Here is a 17,688-nt window from a genome sequence, read left to right as displayed (position 1 = left end):
GGTCCAACCTATGCCCCCAGAGAGAGAGTTGCCAGCAGTTGGTCCCTACCACCTACCACCTGACCATCCCCCCAGCCGGGCAGGTTTGGATGCCCTCATGAAAGTTGCCCTGGCAAGCCTCCAGGCTGGGGACAGGGTCACCTATGAGACCCTCATGGCGGAATGTCAGCGGGAGCCCAAGCACCAGAAAGATATGCTTCAGCTCCAGCTCCGGCCCCAGGCCCCAGCCAGTCGCAAGTCCCCTGAGATCCGAGTCCCTAAGCTACGGGCGGAGGATTTCCTCCTGCTGGACCAAGGAGGGGACTTGGACACTTTCTTGCTGGCATTTAAAATAACCTGCCATCAGTACCATCTGCCTGAGGCCCAGTGGGTCTGGATCTTAACCCCTCGCCTTAGAGGCCCTGGAAATCTTTGGGTACCTGCCCAGTGAGACCACCCTGAGCTATGAAAACATCAAGCAGGCTCTGGTCCGGCAGTACAACTTGACCCCTGAGATGTACTCGAAGAAGCTTTGGAGTATGCAGCGGTTTCCTGCAGACAGCTGGGTCAATCACATGCGGGCCCTACTGAGAGCCGTTGATCAATGGACCATGGAACTGGAGTTCACCACCGTCCAGCAGGTCAAGGAGCTCATCGTGACTGAGCAGTTTCTGTGTAACTACTGGAGGATCTCCAGCAGTACCTCCGTGACCGGAAGCCAAAGGGCGCCTCTGCAACAACGACACTTGCTGATGAGTACTTCAACAACAGGACTCCAGAGGCCAAGAAACTTGCCAGCTGAAGAGGGAGTAAGACAAATGCTGCGCCTGCTGTCCCTGTCCCTGGGCCCAGAGGGCCACCTACCCATGCTTTCCTCTCCACGTCGGTAGGGGAATACCAACTGTGTCACCTTTGCAGACAGCCAGGCCACTTGAAAGCCATGTGTCCCCAATGCCAGAAGGGCTCGTCCTCGTCCCAGAAACCATCCACTGTTTTGTGTGTGAGTGGGGGTGGTGGGAGGTCCCTTGATAACCTTCAAACCGTCACCATAGGCCATGCCATGGCCATGGGACTGCAAGACACCGAAACTGAGATGACTCTTGTGTGGCCTGAACTGGTGTTGTCCCAGGATTTGATGCCTGGGAAAACTCTCGCCGTCTCCGGGATTGGAGGCGTCGAGCCAGCACTACCCGTCGCCAAGGTGTATTTGGACTTGGGCGCCGGGAAGGGAGTGCTGGGGGTGAGGGTAACTCCAAACATTCCTGCGAGTGTTTTACTTGGGAGAGACTTGGGGAGGCTAGTGTCCCACTAGCTAACTAGATCAATCAAGTCAGCTGTGATAAGGCCTTAGAGCGTAGCCAGACAGCAGGCTGGAACAATTCATCCCGTGAGGTTGTCACTGAGAAGACAGACAGGAGGCAAACAGCTGCGGAGGGGGAGCATGCCATGGAGGGTGGGGCAGTCCCTGGAGAGGTAGGGATCCCAGGTAAGGCTGCATGGCAGGGTTCCTCCACAACCAGGAGGTCAAAGGGGCCAGAGTAGTCAGTCTAGACTGGTGACTTGGTCAGAACCTGAGGAGAAGTGGGCGCTACCCACAGTCACAGCGGCCGTGGCCTCTGTCACGTGCAGTAGTGGCACCCGGGCCCCAGTAGCCCCTCGGGAGTCCGATGGGTTCTCCCCCTCTGACCAAGTGGCTGCCGGGTTAGACGGAGGCCAGGAGACTTGTCCCAGGGAATTGCCGGAAGACGTGGCAGTTTCGTCTTTCGGGCCACGTCCAGTCAGGGGTTCCAGACTGACAACAGCCTGAAAGCTCTTATGGAGCAGACGACACAGCCTCCCTCGGACTCAGACCTCAAGCAGATGGTCTGGAAACAAGGACGGCTGTACCGGGTAACGGTCCAGCGAGCTTCACAGGAGGTGTGGCCCAGGGACCGACAGTTAGTGGTACCCTATCTGTTCAAGGCAGAGTTGTTGCGGCTGGCGCACGAGATTCCGATGGATGGACATCTAGTGATCACTAAGACCAAGAACAGGTTAGCCCAGCATTTCTACTGGCCAAGGATGGGGGCTGAGGTGACTACCTACTGCCTGTCGTGTGACACCTGTCAGAGGGTGGGGAAGGCGGGGTGGTGCCCCAAAGCCCCACTGGTAACTCTGCCCATTATTGAAGAGCCTTTCAGGAGGGTGGCTGTGAATTTGGTTGGCCCAATGGCCACTCCCAGCAACTCCGGGAAACTCTTCATACTGACAGTAGTAGACTATGCCACCCGGTACCCGGAAGCGGTAGCCTTGTCGTCCGTTCGGGCCGACAAGGTGGCCACCGCCTTACTGGAGATTTTCTCCTGAGTAGGTTTTCCCCTGTAAATGTTCACCGACCGGGGGACCCAGTTAATGTTGCAGCTGATGAAGTCCCTCTGTAAGCAAATACAGGTGCAACATCTGGTGGCCAGCCCGTACCACCCACAGTTCAATGGCCTTTGCGAATGGTTCAATGGCACCCGGAAGCAGATGCTTAAGATATTGGTTGACTCCCAAGGGTGCGACTAGGAGCGGTACCTTCCACACCTTTTATTTGCCTACCGGGAGGTTCCACGGGTCTCAACGGGGTTCCCCCCCTTTGAGCTTCTGTACGACCGGCGTGCACGAGGCCCCCTGGCTCTGGTGAAGGAGGTCTGGGAAGGGGACTTAGCCACCCCTGTAGTGTCTGTCATTGAATATGTCGTTTGCTTCCGTGACAAAATGCAGGCCTTGGCGCAGCTGGTGCACGATAATATGACGGGAGCCCAGGCTGACCAGAAGCGATGGTACGACTAGAATGCTTGTGAGAGAACCTACCAGGTGGGTCAAAATGTCCCCGTGTCCCAGGACAAGCTTCAGGCGGCCTGAGAAGGCCCGTACATCGTGTACCAGGAGCTCAATGCCATAACGTACCTTGTCACCCTGGACCACACCCGGGGAAGGTGGAAGGCCTTCCATGTAAACATGATGAAGGCACATCATGAGCGGGAGGCATGCGCCCTCCCTGTATGCAACCTGCCAAAAGAGGGAAAGGCAGAGTCCCTCCCAGACATGCTCGCTGAGGCTAAGGTGGGTGGGACCATCAAGAACATGGAGTTTTGCCACCAGCTGTTGTTGGACCAATGGTCCCAGCTGTGGCCAACTCTACACCCCTTCTGGGATGTGTTCAGCAACAAGCCCAGAAGGACAGAGTCGGCTGTCCATAACGCGGACATCGGGAATCACCCCCAATCCAACGTTCAGCATACCGGGTCTCCCTGGAGGTACAGCAGCACATGTGCCAGGAGATTGACAAGATGCTGAAGCTGGGGGTCATCCAGCCATCCAGCAGTACTTGGGTCTTGCCTGTGGTCCTAGTCCCAAAGAAAGACCGGACAACCCGGTTCTGCATGGACTACAGGGGGCTCAATGCTGTCACGGTCACCAAAGCGTACCCAAGACCGTGCATCGATGACCTGCTTGATCAGTTGACCAGGGCCAAGTACCTGACCATCATTGATCTGAGTCGGGGATATTGGCAAATTCCCCTGACCAGAAAGGAACGGGAACGCTCTGCCTTTATCAACCATTCGGACTGTACGAGTTCACGGTGATGCCATTCGGCATGAAGAATGCCCCTGGCACTTTTCAGCGGATGGTCAACACACTGCTCAAGGGACTCGAAGGGTACGCGGCCACGTACCTGGATGACATTGCCATCTTATGGCCCACCTGGGAGGATCACCTAAAGCATCTGGCGCAGGTGCTGGGGTGGATACAACTGGCAGGCTTGACCATTAAGCCAGAAAAGTGTCAGCTGGGTATGAGTGAGGTCCACTACCTGGGACACCGGGTAGGTGGAGGAGGTCTCACGCCAGAGCCCGGGAAGGTGGATTCCATCGCATTCTGGCCCAGCCCAGGACCAAGAAGCAGGTGATGTCCTTCCTGGGCACCGCCGGGTACTATAGGAGGTTCATCCCTCACTATAGTAGCCTGGTGAAGCCCCTGACAGATCTCACCAAGAAGAAACTGCCCTCTGCAGTTGATTGGACAAACGACTGTGAGACGGCTTTCCGAGTGCTGAAGACTGCCCTTTCTAACTCCTTGGTACTACAGGCAGCCGACTCCATGCGGCCGTTGTAGTGCAGACCAATGTCAGTGACTTTGGCCTCGGTGTTGTGCTCAGCCAGGTTGACACTACAGGACATGAACACTCCATTTTGTACCTGAGCCGGGAGCTCCTGCCAAGGGAGGTGGCCTATTCCACGATGGAGAAGGAATGTCTGGCAATTGTGTGGGCCCAGCAACGTCTGCAGCCATACTTGTATGGATGCAAATTCACCGTGGAAACAGACCACAACCCCCTCAGCTGGTTACACACTGTAGCATGAACAAATGGGAGGTTGCAACGCTGGAGCCTCACGCTCCAGCAGTACCACTTCACCATTTGCCACCAAAAGGGCCGCAACCATGGCAATGCCGATGGCTTATCCCGACAAGGGGAAGTTCCAGATGGGCGTGCGCAGGAACACCGGGTTTAGCGCCCTCTAAAGGGGGAGGTGTGAAGAATATTCAAGATAATCCATTGTCAATCATTTTGCCCTGTTTGGCAGGTTTTATAGAGATCTTCAATGCACAGTGTAATTTGACACTCCTTTGCAAGGGAGGGAGCCGAGAGGCAGGGAGTGACATACCTCACAACAGCTGTGAGCTGAAAAGGATGACCCCCTGTGGACTTCCAAGCCATGCGGCTTCCTTTGTGTAAGATAGTATAATTCAACACCGAGTTATGGGAATACGATACATCCCAGTGATAAACCAACTAGTTTTCTGGAAACCCAAGAGAATGGGTAATGTCACCCTAGCTTTCAGCACAGTCCAGGACATAGGGAAAAGAAGATACACGACACAGCCCTAGGGCCCCGGTGCTTGGCATCCACGTGTAGCAGGGGCCCGGCTGGGTCCGATGACACCAGAACCGGCTCCCTAGGACCATCCATTAAGGAGATATAGCCCATTTTAGTTTTTAGGAGTTTTAGCTGGGAGAGAACAGGGGTGGAGGGGTGGAGATTTGGGAAGGGACCCAGAGAGGTTAAGAGTCCCAGCAGCCTTTGCTCCAGTATTTCTTTCTTTGGAAGGTCGTGACATCATGTCGTGGGGGGAGAAATCCAGCAACAAAGAGAGAGGGTCCCTCAAGCCTCCCATGTGGCAGCTCTTCCCCCAAAAGCCAGGTCGTCCATCTGACTGGTAACTGACTCGTAATAACTGCTTTATATCTTTTGTACCCATACTATTGTGTTTGCAACTGTGACCATTGTGTATGTATAACCCTTATGTATATAGTGTAATGTCTAGTGTGCCCTAACGGTGATTAAATATATAATTTAACCTTGAGCTGCTCTTTAATCTCGATCCACGAACTCTCACGTCCATTGTTCGGTCCAACGAACACACTACCGGGCCGATTTCTAGCCCGATATAAGTCCATTATATCTAATAGAAACTGGTGGCAGCTCTACCAGACCAGCTCTACCAGGCCGACCAGGCTCTGCTTCCACTCCCTGGTGCCTTCCTGTACCCATGTGGACAGGGGGTGTCTGTGTAGAACTGCACCAATCTGACCTCACGCATCCTCGAGGGGGTACGAAACATCACTTTGGTGCAAAGGGCAGATCCGTACCATGTGCTCCATCTGATGTAATTGTGACGTCAGGTGGGTGGCGGGGTGTGGATCCATCACAATTGGTGGCAGCGGTGGGATTCTGCGGGGTCCTGCTGTTGCCATTTCTTCACATTGGTGGCAACTGTGGGATTCTGTGGGGTCTCTCTGTTGCCATTTCTTCACACTACCTATTGTGGTTTATGCAGAGTGCACATGCACAATTAAAGGGGTATTCCATCTCCAAGATCCTATCCCAATATGTAGGAGGTGAAATAATAGTAATATTAGCAAATATCTCCAATTAGAAATGTAGCATAGAATTTTTGATTCACTATGTATCTTTACTCATGTGCAGGCATCGCAGGACCTTAGGTATCCATGGTTACGTCCACTGATAAAGTCACAGTTAGTTAGCTAGTTGCTAGTGGTCGTAACCATGAATACCTAAGGTCCTGCAATACCTGCACATGAGGAAAGAGAGATAGCGAATGAAAAATACTATGCTACATTTCTAATTGGAGATATTTGCTAATGTTATTATTATTACACCTACTACATATTGGCATAGGATTTTGGAGATGGGAATACCCCTTTAAGTTCCCCTCCATCAGGACTTTGTATTGACTAGTCATCTTTTTCAATGCACTTATGAAATGTGCAATTTAAATTGGGACTTTTTATGGACTATTCAGTTTTCTCAGTAAATTGTTATATCATAGAATAAAAATATAGTTTTAAAATAGATATTTAGCTTTTTCACCTATTCTTGCTCTTGGTCTTTTGTATTAGGTGACCTATTTATCACTGTCTCTTATTGTGCTATGTGGTTAGCAGGTTGAATTCTGTTTCAGCATACCTATTAATTATTTTCCCCTCTCCTTTTTTTCAATTCCTACTTGTGAGTAAGGCTGACAGATACAGAAGAATTAGTCTTATCTGAACCAGCGCCTCCAGTGGATGCTGTCATCCATTCAATTTCTTCTATTGCACCCAACATTAAAAAAGAAAACAAGGACTCTCATTGCTTCATTTCTATCGAGTTTCAAGTTGATTCTCAATGGATTTCCACTTCTGCCATGGTTGAGTCAGGTGCAAACAGAAATTTTATGGACATTTCTTTCATAAAGGAACGTGGGGTAAAAATTTAAAACAGACTTTCATCTATTATCATTAGTGATGAGCGAGCACTGAAATGCTCGGGTGCTCGAAGCTCGGGTCGAGCACATTGGAATACTCGGGTGCTCGACCAGAGCAATGAGCCCAATGTAAGTCTATGGGAAACTCGAGCATTTTTCTAGCGCCCCCCCCCCCCTTCCGCGGTCTGCAGAAGGTTAAAAATTGCCCAAATCGATGGGAACAGTGCTCAATTAAACATCAGGCAGAATATATAGGCATAAAGGCAGGCAGGGTATATAGGAGGGTGCATGAAAAACATAGCAGGGCACTTGGAACACACTAGTGCCCCGCAATTTTCATGCACCCTTCTCTTTAAAAAAGCCGGAAATTCATCAGCGGCATACATCGGTACCCGACAATTTAGAACAGAAAGAATAGAGCATCACACATAGATTAGATAGATAGATAGATAGAAACATGTCAGTCACATATATAATAAGTACAGTGATAGTGTTGGTTACTGTACTTGTCATTTAGTGTTAAAATAAAGGATTTATTAAAAAAAAAAATTGCCGTGGGGTTCCCCGTAATTTTAGTCTCTAGCGGAGGTTAAGCAGACGGCTGGGGCAGATGTTTGAAACCTGGGAAGGGGGTAATACCCACGGAGCTTCCCAGGCTGCCAATATCAGCCCCCAGCTAAATACCTAGCCTTAACTAGCTATTAAAATGGGGGACCCCAAAAAAAATTACGTGGGGTCCCCCTATTTTAATAGCTAGCAAAGGCTAGGCAGACAGCTGGGGACTGATATTAATAGCCCAGCAAGGGTGCCATGAATATTGGCCCCCTCCCAGGCTAGAAACACCAGCCCTCAGCCACCCTAGAAATGGCGCATCCATAGGATGTGCCAATTCTGGCACTTAGCCTCGCTCTTCCCACTGCCCTGTAGCGGTGGCAGTGGGGTAATAGGGCTGGGTTTGATGTCAGCTTATAATGCCAGCTGACATCAAGCCCAGGTTAGTAATGGAGAGGCGTCTATAAGACACCCCCATTACTAACCCCATAGTGAAAGTTAAAAAAAACACCAACACCCAGAATAAAATCCTTTAATTGAAATAAACACACATTCATTTAATGTTCTAAATTAAACTCTACTTACCGTATTGCCCATTCCAGATGAAGCCAATGTCTTCTGCAATAAAAGTAAAATAATAAACCAACCTCATCCTTACCTTTCCATGGTTCCCAGGACGGCTTCAGCTCTGCTACATTGAGATGACAGGCTTGATCGCAGCAGAACGCTGCCATCCAGCTTGCCATGCTGCAGACACTGAGAAGCTCCTCAGTGTCTCGCTGTGACGGCATCCAGATGAGCCGAGTTCATGTCAAATGAACTCAGCTCACCTCATGCACGTCACTGACAGCGTGGGAGAATTCTCCTGCGCATGAGGTGCCAGCAAATGATATCATTGCTTGAGCAGGAGAATTCTCCCACACTGGGATGGCATTGAGATGGCAGACTGGATGGTAGCAGAACGCTGCCATCCAGCTTGTCATCCTTCAGAGTGCAGTGTATGCTGCTGATGAATTGCCGGCTTTTCATGTTTCACTGTGAGCACTGTTCCCATCGATTTGGGCAATCACTGTAATGCCACAACCACCATGGCTGTGGCATTACAGTGAGTGGCAGACAATCTCTGCATGATTGGTGCTCTAAATAGCGCCAAACATGCAGGACGGGGACCCGAGCTCCCGCCCCAGCATCGCGCAAGTAATCGGCGAGCTCTGAGCATCTCGAGTACTGAGATGCTCGGGCGAGTCCCAAGCAGTGGAGAGCATGCTCACTCATCATTAATTATCATGGAAACTGTTGACGGACCTCCATTAAATTCGGCACCAGTGAATCAAGAGACTGAACCCCTTGAGATAGTTATGGAACCTAATCACCATGAGGTTTTATCCTTCCTACTTATCTCATCTCGGCATTTTCCAATAATCCTGGGGTTGCCATGGCTACAGACTCAAAATCCCACAATTAATTGGGAAACCAAAGAAGTGCCTTTTCCATCTACTGTACACTTCCCACAGGCTTCACCAAATGAATTGTAGAGGATCCTGAACAATCTTCCAAACTACCATCTATGTATAGGGAATTTGATGATGTATGTGACAAGAAAAACGGCGACAAACTCCCTCCTCATCAGCCATATGATTTTCCGGTTGATCTATTGCCTGGAGCAGCAATACCCTTTGGAAGCATTTACCCACTGGCAGAGCAGAAATTAAAAACACTCAAGAAATACATTGATGAAAATTTAGCTAAAGGGTTTATTCGTCCATCACCAGTAGGTGCGCCTATATTTTTTGTTAAAAAGAAAGACTGTTCCTTAAGACCCTAAGTTGATTACAGAGAATTGAATAAAATTACTGTAAAGAATCGTTACCCTCTGCCTTTAATTCCTGAATTGCTGGACAGAGTTTGTCATGCAAAGTTGTTCATAGAACTGGATCTTCGAGGGGCATACAACTTGGCTTGTGTTAGACCAGGTGATGAATGGAAAACGGCATTCAGATCACGTTATGGACACTATGACTACATAGTCATGTCGTTTGCACTGTGGAATGCTCCTGCAACATTTCAGCATTTTGTTAATGACATTTTCAGAGATTTGCTTGATCAATTTGTAGTGATTTATCTAAATGATATACTAATCTTTTCTAAATCTGCAGAGGAGCATCAGAATCATGTGAAAACTGTGCTAGAGCGTCTAAGAACCCATCATCTTTATATTAAGCTGGAAAAATGTTAGTTCCATCAAACAGTGATCCAGTTCTTGGGCTATATAATCTCTACTCAAGGATTGCAAATGGACTCTAGCAAGATTTAAGCTATCACTGAGTGACCAACACCAAAAAACGTGAAAGAAGTCCAAAGATTTGTGGGCTTTGCCAATTTTTATAAATGTTTCATTAAGAAAATGAACTGGAGTCAAGTTGGTATGTATGCAATATAGGAGCATGTTCAGACAGGCTAAAAAACAGACAAAACCAAAACAGAAACAAAACACTATTGCTTTTACTTATTTATTTACAGCAGGGTATTTATATATTTTATTTATTTTGCTTTGACCCGGTCCTTCTCACCTTGACGTTGGTGGGATGGCTTCTGCGCTTTTTTTTTTATCAAAAACGGTATTTACTAAGTAACCAATGTAATTTATATGCACTATTGCTTTTATTTATTTATAGCAGGGTATTTATTTAGTTTATTTAGTTTATTTCTTTTTTGGTTTTTCGCTTGAATTTATCAGGTCTGCCAAATGTTGTCCCCTCGCCAGGCTCAATGGAGTCTCCTTCTTAACCGATTCAACTTTGTTATCTCTTACAGACCTGGCTTCCGTAATGGTAAGGCTCCAGGAGTTATGTTCATTGCCGTACCTTTGCCACTTTATTAAGTACTGCAACTTATTTCTGAATATTCTGGAATCCAGGACTTCTTCAACTGTGTAATGTTCTTGCCCATCCACTTCAATAGGATCAGAACGAGGTAGACGACGCCCTGCCAAAAGATTTGGAACAAATGGCTTTAGTAAGGAGACATGGAACACTGGATGTATCTTCATTATTCTGGGCAGTTGAAGGCAAAAAGCTACTGAGCTAACTTGTGCAATTATTTTAAAACTACCAATAATAAAGTCTTAACGGGTGCATGCATAGGCGGATTATAATGGGGGCAATCCGGGCTACCGCCCGGGGCCCAGAGCCTGCAGGGGGCCCGCGGCTCCGGGCGGGGTGTCCAATGCCGGATTGCCCTCATTATATGTGCGGGCCGCCGCGGCACATACCGGTAGCAGTGGCGGGAGGGGGGCCCCGGACCGCTCCCCCAGCAGCGGCGCACGGCCACTACTTCTTCATCGGCTGGGCCAGCATTGCAGCAGTTAACTTCCCTGTGCTGGCCCGGGCGCGTCACTGCTAGGAGACACGGCCCTGGGCGCGGCCGTGTCTCCTAGCTGTGACGTCATGCAGTGCGTGCCCGGCCTGCACTGCTGCAGCAGAGAAGTCAGAGCAGGGAAGAGGAATGGAAGAGGGGGATGGTGAGTCTGTGTGTGTATGTGTGTGTATGTGTATGTGTGTGTGTGTGTGTAGGCAGATATCATTGTGTGATGTCTGTTTATATGTATTTTTGTGTTTCAAATGTGTTTATGCGTGTATGTATATGTCTGTATATGTTTGTGTGTGTGCATGACTGCATGCGTGACTGCGTGTGGCCTCCTGCTGAGTATAGTTGGCGCCGTGCGGCCTCCTGCTGTCTCTGGGGAAGGCGGCGTGCGGCCTCCCACTATGTATAGATGGCGCCGTGCGGCCACCTGCTGTGTATAGATGGTGCCGTGCGGCCTCCTGCTGTGTATAGATGGTGCCGTGCGGCCCCCTGCTGTGTATAGATGGTGCCGTGCGGCCCCCTGCTGTGTATAGATGGTGCCGTGCGGCCCCCTGCTGTGTATAGATGGTGCCGTGCGGCCCCCTGCTGTGTATAGATGGCGCCGTGCGGCTCCCTGCTGTGTATAGATGGCACCGTGTGGCCCCATGCTGTGTATAGATGGTGCCGTGCGGCCTCCGGCTGTGTATAGATTGCGCCGTGCGGCCTCCTGCTGTGTATAGATGGCGCCGTGTGGCCTCCTGCTGTGTATAGATGGCTGCGTGCGGCCTCCTGCTGTGTATAGATGGCGCCGTGCGGCCTCCTGCTGTCTCTGGGGGGGGCGCCGTGCGGCCTCCCGCTGTGTATAGATGGCGCGGTGCGGCCTCCTGCTGTGTATAGATGGCGCCGTGCGGCCTCCTGCTGTATATAGATGGCTACGTGCGGCCTCCTGCTGTGTATAGATGGCTACGTGCGGCCTGCCGCTGTGTATAGATGGCTACGTGCAGCCTCCCGCTGCGTATAGATGGCTACGTGTGCTCAATATTGAGTCATACAATTAATGTAAGGCTATGTGCCCACGATACAGAAATGTTCCGGATTTTTTTTGAGCGTTTCTGCATCTCCCTGGCAGAAAAAAACGCATGCGGATTTTACATGCGGATTGTACATGCGGATTGTACATGCGGATTGTACATTCGGATTGTACATGCGTTTTTCCTGCCAGGGACTTGCGGATGTGAAGCTTTCTTCACATGCATTTCCGCATGCGGGGTGACAAGCGATTTTAGCATCACTTAGAAAGTGCTTGACAACTTGGTTACACTATATAAATCCATGCAACCAGCATGGATTTATATAGTGTGACCGTAAAAGAATGGTAAAAAATAAAAAAATATATACTTACCTTCTGATGGCCTGCCGGCGTCAGCGGTCGCGTGACCCGTCACATGACTAAATGACGTCACGGCAGGTCCTTTTCAGACCATCGCGAGCTGCCGGCAAGCCAGGACGCATCGGATAAAGACACCGGGGGCCATCAGAAGGCAAGTATAATATTTATTTTTTATTTTATTCTTTTTTTACAGGTTCTATGGTACCGGGGTCCGGAGGAGAGTCTCCTCTTCTCCACACCCGGGTACCATCTGCACATTGAAACGTATGGATTCCGCATCTACAGATGCAGGGATGCGGATTTCATGCGTTCTAATGCAAGTCAATGGCGGCGAAAACGCCGCGCTTCCGCAAAATAATTGGTAATGCTGCAGATTTTTCCGCAATGATAATCCGCAGCGGAAATTTCCGCAGCATGTACACAGCACATGCGGATTATCATTGGGGAACATGGCAGACCTTCTACCAAGCATTTTTTAAGCGTTTCTGCAGCGGAATTGCCGCTGAGGAAACGCTTAAAAAACGCATAGTGGGCACACAGCCTAAAAAAAATATATTATAATTAATATTGTGCCAAATTAATTTCACGTGAACTATCACATGATCTATCACAGGGGATCATGTGACATGTCACGTGATAAATCAGGTGTGTGTGGGGGGGGGGGGGGGGGCGCGCCTTCTAAACTGCCCGAGGCCCTTGCTACTCTTAATCCACCCCTGGGTGCATGTACTGGTCAAATGCTAAGATCAACACTGGAATACCTTCAAAACTATCCAAAGATCCATCATGAATGCAAGAGTAATTATAGAGGATGATAGAATACTTAATTACTGCATGCACAGTTTCAGGATCCATTTGTACAGTGCTCAAAAAAATCTGCCATCTTCACGTTGAAGAGTTTAGCAGCTAAGTCAAAACTATAGTAGCCGGATACTGCAGATCACCCCCTAATTATTTTAATAGGAGGAGAACCTGCAATACTCGATTACGGCCACTAGGCAGCATCTGAGAACTTCCAGTTGCCAGCGGTGTCAGTAACAGCTGATCAGCAGGGTGTCATGTGTCGCACCCCCGACAATCAGATATTAATGCACTACCATATCCTGAGGCCATCAATAAAAAAGCTGCAGTCAATTTCTTTAACCTCAAAATGGTTATTTTAATAGGGGTTGGATTGGCAGTTCCGAGCAGCAGATACTTTAGAAATATCAAAGCTGCTGTGTTGCAGTAAAATCCAAGAATTTCCGTCCACTGCCGGTAACAACTGATTGGCGGCGTTGCTGCATGTCACACCCCAACCAATCAGATATTGAAGGCCTATCTCAAGGATAGTCCATCAATAAAAAAGTATAGGCCAAGTCCTATAGAATACCAAATGCACATTTAGCAAATCCACGTGCTCTTGTTAGAAAATAGTTAACTAAGCGTCTCTTAGGCTATGTGCCCACGATGCAGAAATGCTCCGGATTTTTTCCTGAGCGTTTCAGCATCTCCCTGGCAGAAAAAACGCATGCGGATTGTACATGCGGATTGTACATGCGTTTTTCCTGCCAGGGACATGCGGATGTGAAGTGTTCTTCACATGCATTTCTGCATTCAGGTTGACAAGCGCTTTCCAAGCGATTTTAGCATCACTTGGAAAGTGCTTGTCAACTTGGTCACACTATATAAAGCCATGCAAACGGCATGGATTTATATACTGTGACCTTAAAGAATGGTAAAAAATAAAAAAATAAATCTATACTTACCTTCTGATGGCCCCCGCAGTCTTGCTTCGCTCCGTTCTCCCTTGCCGGCAGCTGCGGTACACTACACTGAAGGACCTGCCGTCACATGACTATGACGTCAGCGCAGGTCCTTCAGTCCACCACGATCTGCCGGCAAGCGAAGACAAGGAGATCGGGGGCCATCAGAAGGTAAATATAATATTTATTTTTTATTTTATTCTTTTTTTTACTGGTTCTATGGTACTCGGGTCCGGAGGAGAGTCTCCTGTCCTCCAGACCCGGGTACCATCCGCACATTGAAACGTTTGGATTCTGCATGTACAGATGCAGTGATGCGTAATCCAAGCGTTCCAATGAAAGTCAATGGCGGCAAAAACGCAGCGCTTCCGCAAAATAATTGGTAGTGCTACGTTTTTTTCCGCAATGATAATCCACAGTGGAAATTTCCGCAGCATGTGCACAGCACATGTGGATATCATTGGGGAACATGGCAGGCCTTCTAACATGTGTTTTTTAAGTGTTTCTGCAGAGTTTTTCCCGCTGCGGAAACACTTAAAAAATGCATCGTGGGCACACAGCCTAAGTTTCCATATCTTAATGGGCAAAGGACTGAATTACATTTGTGGATAGTTCAAAACCCTCATCAGCAACTCTAACAAATAAAAAATACCAACAGACTCAGGTGAAGTAAAAATGCTATACTTACAAAAACAGACATTACAAATGACATATCAATATAATGCATAAAACACTATTATACCAAACAACATTGGTGTGAAAGTAGAATTGATATACAGGCAGTTCCCAGGTTATGATCTAAGTATGTTCTGAAGCTTTGGTCATAACAAAATGTATGTAAGTTGGAACATGACTGGGAAAAAACTTAATCTAGTGGGGTCTTCACTACAGGCCAGGACTTCTAGCCATGTCCATGTCAGAGCTTACTGCTCGTCAAAAGGTTGTGATGATGACATCGCAAACTTATGATGCACAGTGAGCTCCAGCCTGGATGCTGCCAGAACCCTAGCGTATAGTGAAGAGGCTAAAGATGCAGCGCACGACTACTGAAAGAAAAGGACCAGGATGTTTTTATGTTTGTTTGTAAGTTGAGGGCTCCCTATATGTCTACACAAAAAAAACCTTTACAAATGACATAGCAATATAGAGTGCAACACTACTATACCAAGGCACAGCCATTGAAATACAAAACCAAATAAAAACAAAAAAAAAACACTTATTTCAAAGTCAGGATACAAACCAACCCCTCAGAACTTGGTCAAAGGAATAGGACATCGGTGCAAATACTATGACACAATTAGTAAATAAAAACACTTTTTGTTTAGATATTTTCTAAAATTAATGAAATTACATACATGCATAAAAAGCAAGAGTACCTCAAGGATACGCACTGGGCAATGGGTCAATTTAACCAAGATTGCTAAATACATATATCTTTTTGTAGCACAGTACCACATAAACGAACAAGTATACCCCAATCATGGATGATTGTAATCATTTAATATTTTATAAATTTTTGTCTCAGCTTCTTAATAACTTAAAGTGCACACAATGCTTTAACTACCAATATACCACAGATATAGTGTCTTATGACTAGTGTTGAGCCACCCCCGTGGTGTTCGAGTTCGGTTCGGTTCGTCGAACACCCGTGTGTTCGCCGAACTGTTCGTCGAACTGTTCGTCGAACACCTTCGAACACCGTTAAAACCAATGGCAGGCAAACAAAAACACATAGAAACACATAGAAAACACCTTCAAAGGTGTCCAAAAGCTGACAAACTGCTCAGAAGACATAACTAACACATGGAAAAGTGACAAGTACATATAGTCATGCGAAAATAAAAGAGGTGGAGGAGTAAAAGGAGGGGGAGACACAGATATAGGCATGTCATGCCCTTCTAAAATCCAAAAAGTGAGAAGCCGACACGGCCAGTCCGCTCCTGCCTGTGCCACCTCCGTGTCGCCGGGTTTGTGCCAGAGCCGCGGTGAACCCTGACGGCCAGCCCCCCTCTCCCAATACTGGTGCCTGTCCGCTGGTGGGTCGAGCGAGCCCCCCTGTGGTGGAGGCAGCTCTAAGCTTTTTAATTTAAATTGTCTCTCTAATTTGAATGAATACACTTTAAATCCATTTACAAGGATCTATTGGAGGGCAAGTCTCATGCCAGCAGCCGCGGTAATTCCAGCTCCAGTAGCGTCCACTAAAGCTGCTGCAGTTAAAAAGCTTTTATAAGGATCGAGCTCGGCTATCCACCGCAAGGCATCCTACTGCCAGTCCCAGCCCCTATGCCTTGGGGTGCCTCCTGATGCTCTTCACTAAGTATCCCATGGTCCCGAAGCATTTCCTTTGAAAAAATTAAGTGTCTAAACTACAGGTGGTGTAGCTTGCTTAACAGCCGGGATAATCCGCTGACTAACAGACACTGCTACTAGGCACAAAGTATTTCCTGGGCTAGATGCAGTTAAAAATTTGTAATTAGATACTCTCGTTGGATGCTGAGAAAGCATTCCATAGAGTCTCCTGGCACGCCATATATGATTCTCTTAAAAAGCTTGGGGTAGGGGTCTAGGGGACCCTTTTATAGTCAAAATCACGGCCCTGTATCGCAATACATCACCTAGGCTGAAGATAAATGGAACTGTAGCACCCTGAGGGCTCGGTTGCTACAGACGTATTGCACCTCACCCAGAGGTGTGATATCTCACTCTCAGGTAAGGATGGAGTGGGGATCAGGACCCGACACCTGCATGCATTACACCACATTGCCGTGGGGCAGGGCGACCAATATGCCCCTGAGATGGGCACGACAGTCCCTGTCCCTGGCTGGAGTGGGGGGAGGGAACACTGAGGAAGGGAAACCCTGTAGTGCAGGAGCAGGGAGGAAGCAGTTCCTGGGTGCATTGAGAAGGGAGTATAAAAGGTGGGCACCATCTTAGTTCAGTGCAGAGAAGTCTGAGCAGAAGTGGCAGGGAGCAGGGGCTCTGCATGAGCTCTGCTCCGGAGGCGGGCCTAGTAACAGAGGCCCAGGCCTGGAAGAGGGAGAAGGAAGGAAGAGGAGCGGAGAAGGCTCCAGGAACGAGGAATGAAGGGATCCCAGGGGTGCGGACGGGCGAGTCGCCACCGCACGCCCGAATCCACCTGCGTGGAGGGGTCAGGCCAAAGGGGGAGACCGGTCCCCGAACTAGTGGAGGCAGGAAACAACACTCAGCTAGAAACCGGAGGCTCTGACATTTTATGTGGCGCAGCCCCTCGCTACACCCGCTAGGAAGGCACCACATAGGGTCAGGGAAACTGGCGCCAAGTTTACCAAGAGGAGGCCCGAGGCAGCCGGGCAGAAGTGTTGGTAAGAAAGGCCAGACAAAGGACACACAAAGGGGGTCCTGTGAAGTGCTCCAAAGTTATCTGGGAGTTGTCTGAGCCCCTCACCTGGTGAGCACAGTACGACGTGGGCAGCCGTTACCTGCAGACGTGGTCTGGATAATAAGAACTGTGAGTAAAGGCCCTGGACTGCATCACTGACTCCGTGTCGTTACTGCTGCTGCCCTGCACCATCACCCCCATCCTCCGCATACACTGCCCTGAGGCTATACTCCTCCCGTGGGGAGTTATGCTACGCTCTGCTGCACCCACAACACCAGCCTCAGCGGTCTGCCCTGTAGCGGCGGTTCACTCTGACCGCAATCCACGGGTGGCGTAGTCGGACATTTAAACATCAAAACCACATAAATAGTTCCGCCACTGGTTTGACCGCCCTGAGCCACGGAACCGGGTCGCCGCCACGAAGACTACAACCACCAGCATCCACCAAAAAGGGTCCGGCTCCGGGTGTCCCAAGGCCCAGGGGGTGCGTCAGAACATTTTCATCACCTTTCACAATTACCAAT

Source organism: Phyllobates terribilis, unplaced genomic scaffold, assembly GCF_046119375.1.
Source record: "Phyllobates terribilis strain yellow unplaced genomic scaffold, ASM4611937v1 Scaffold_2__4_contigs__length_985480577, whole genome shotgun sequence".
Classification (NCBI taxonomy): domain Eukaryota; kingdom Metazoa; phylum Chordata; class Amphibia; order Anura; family Dendrobatidae; genus Phyllobates; species Phyllobates terribilis.
Note: the sequence above shows the minus strand (reverse complement) of the source record.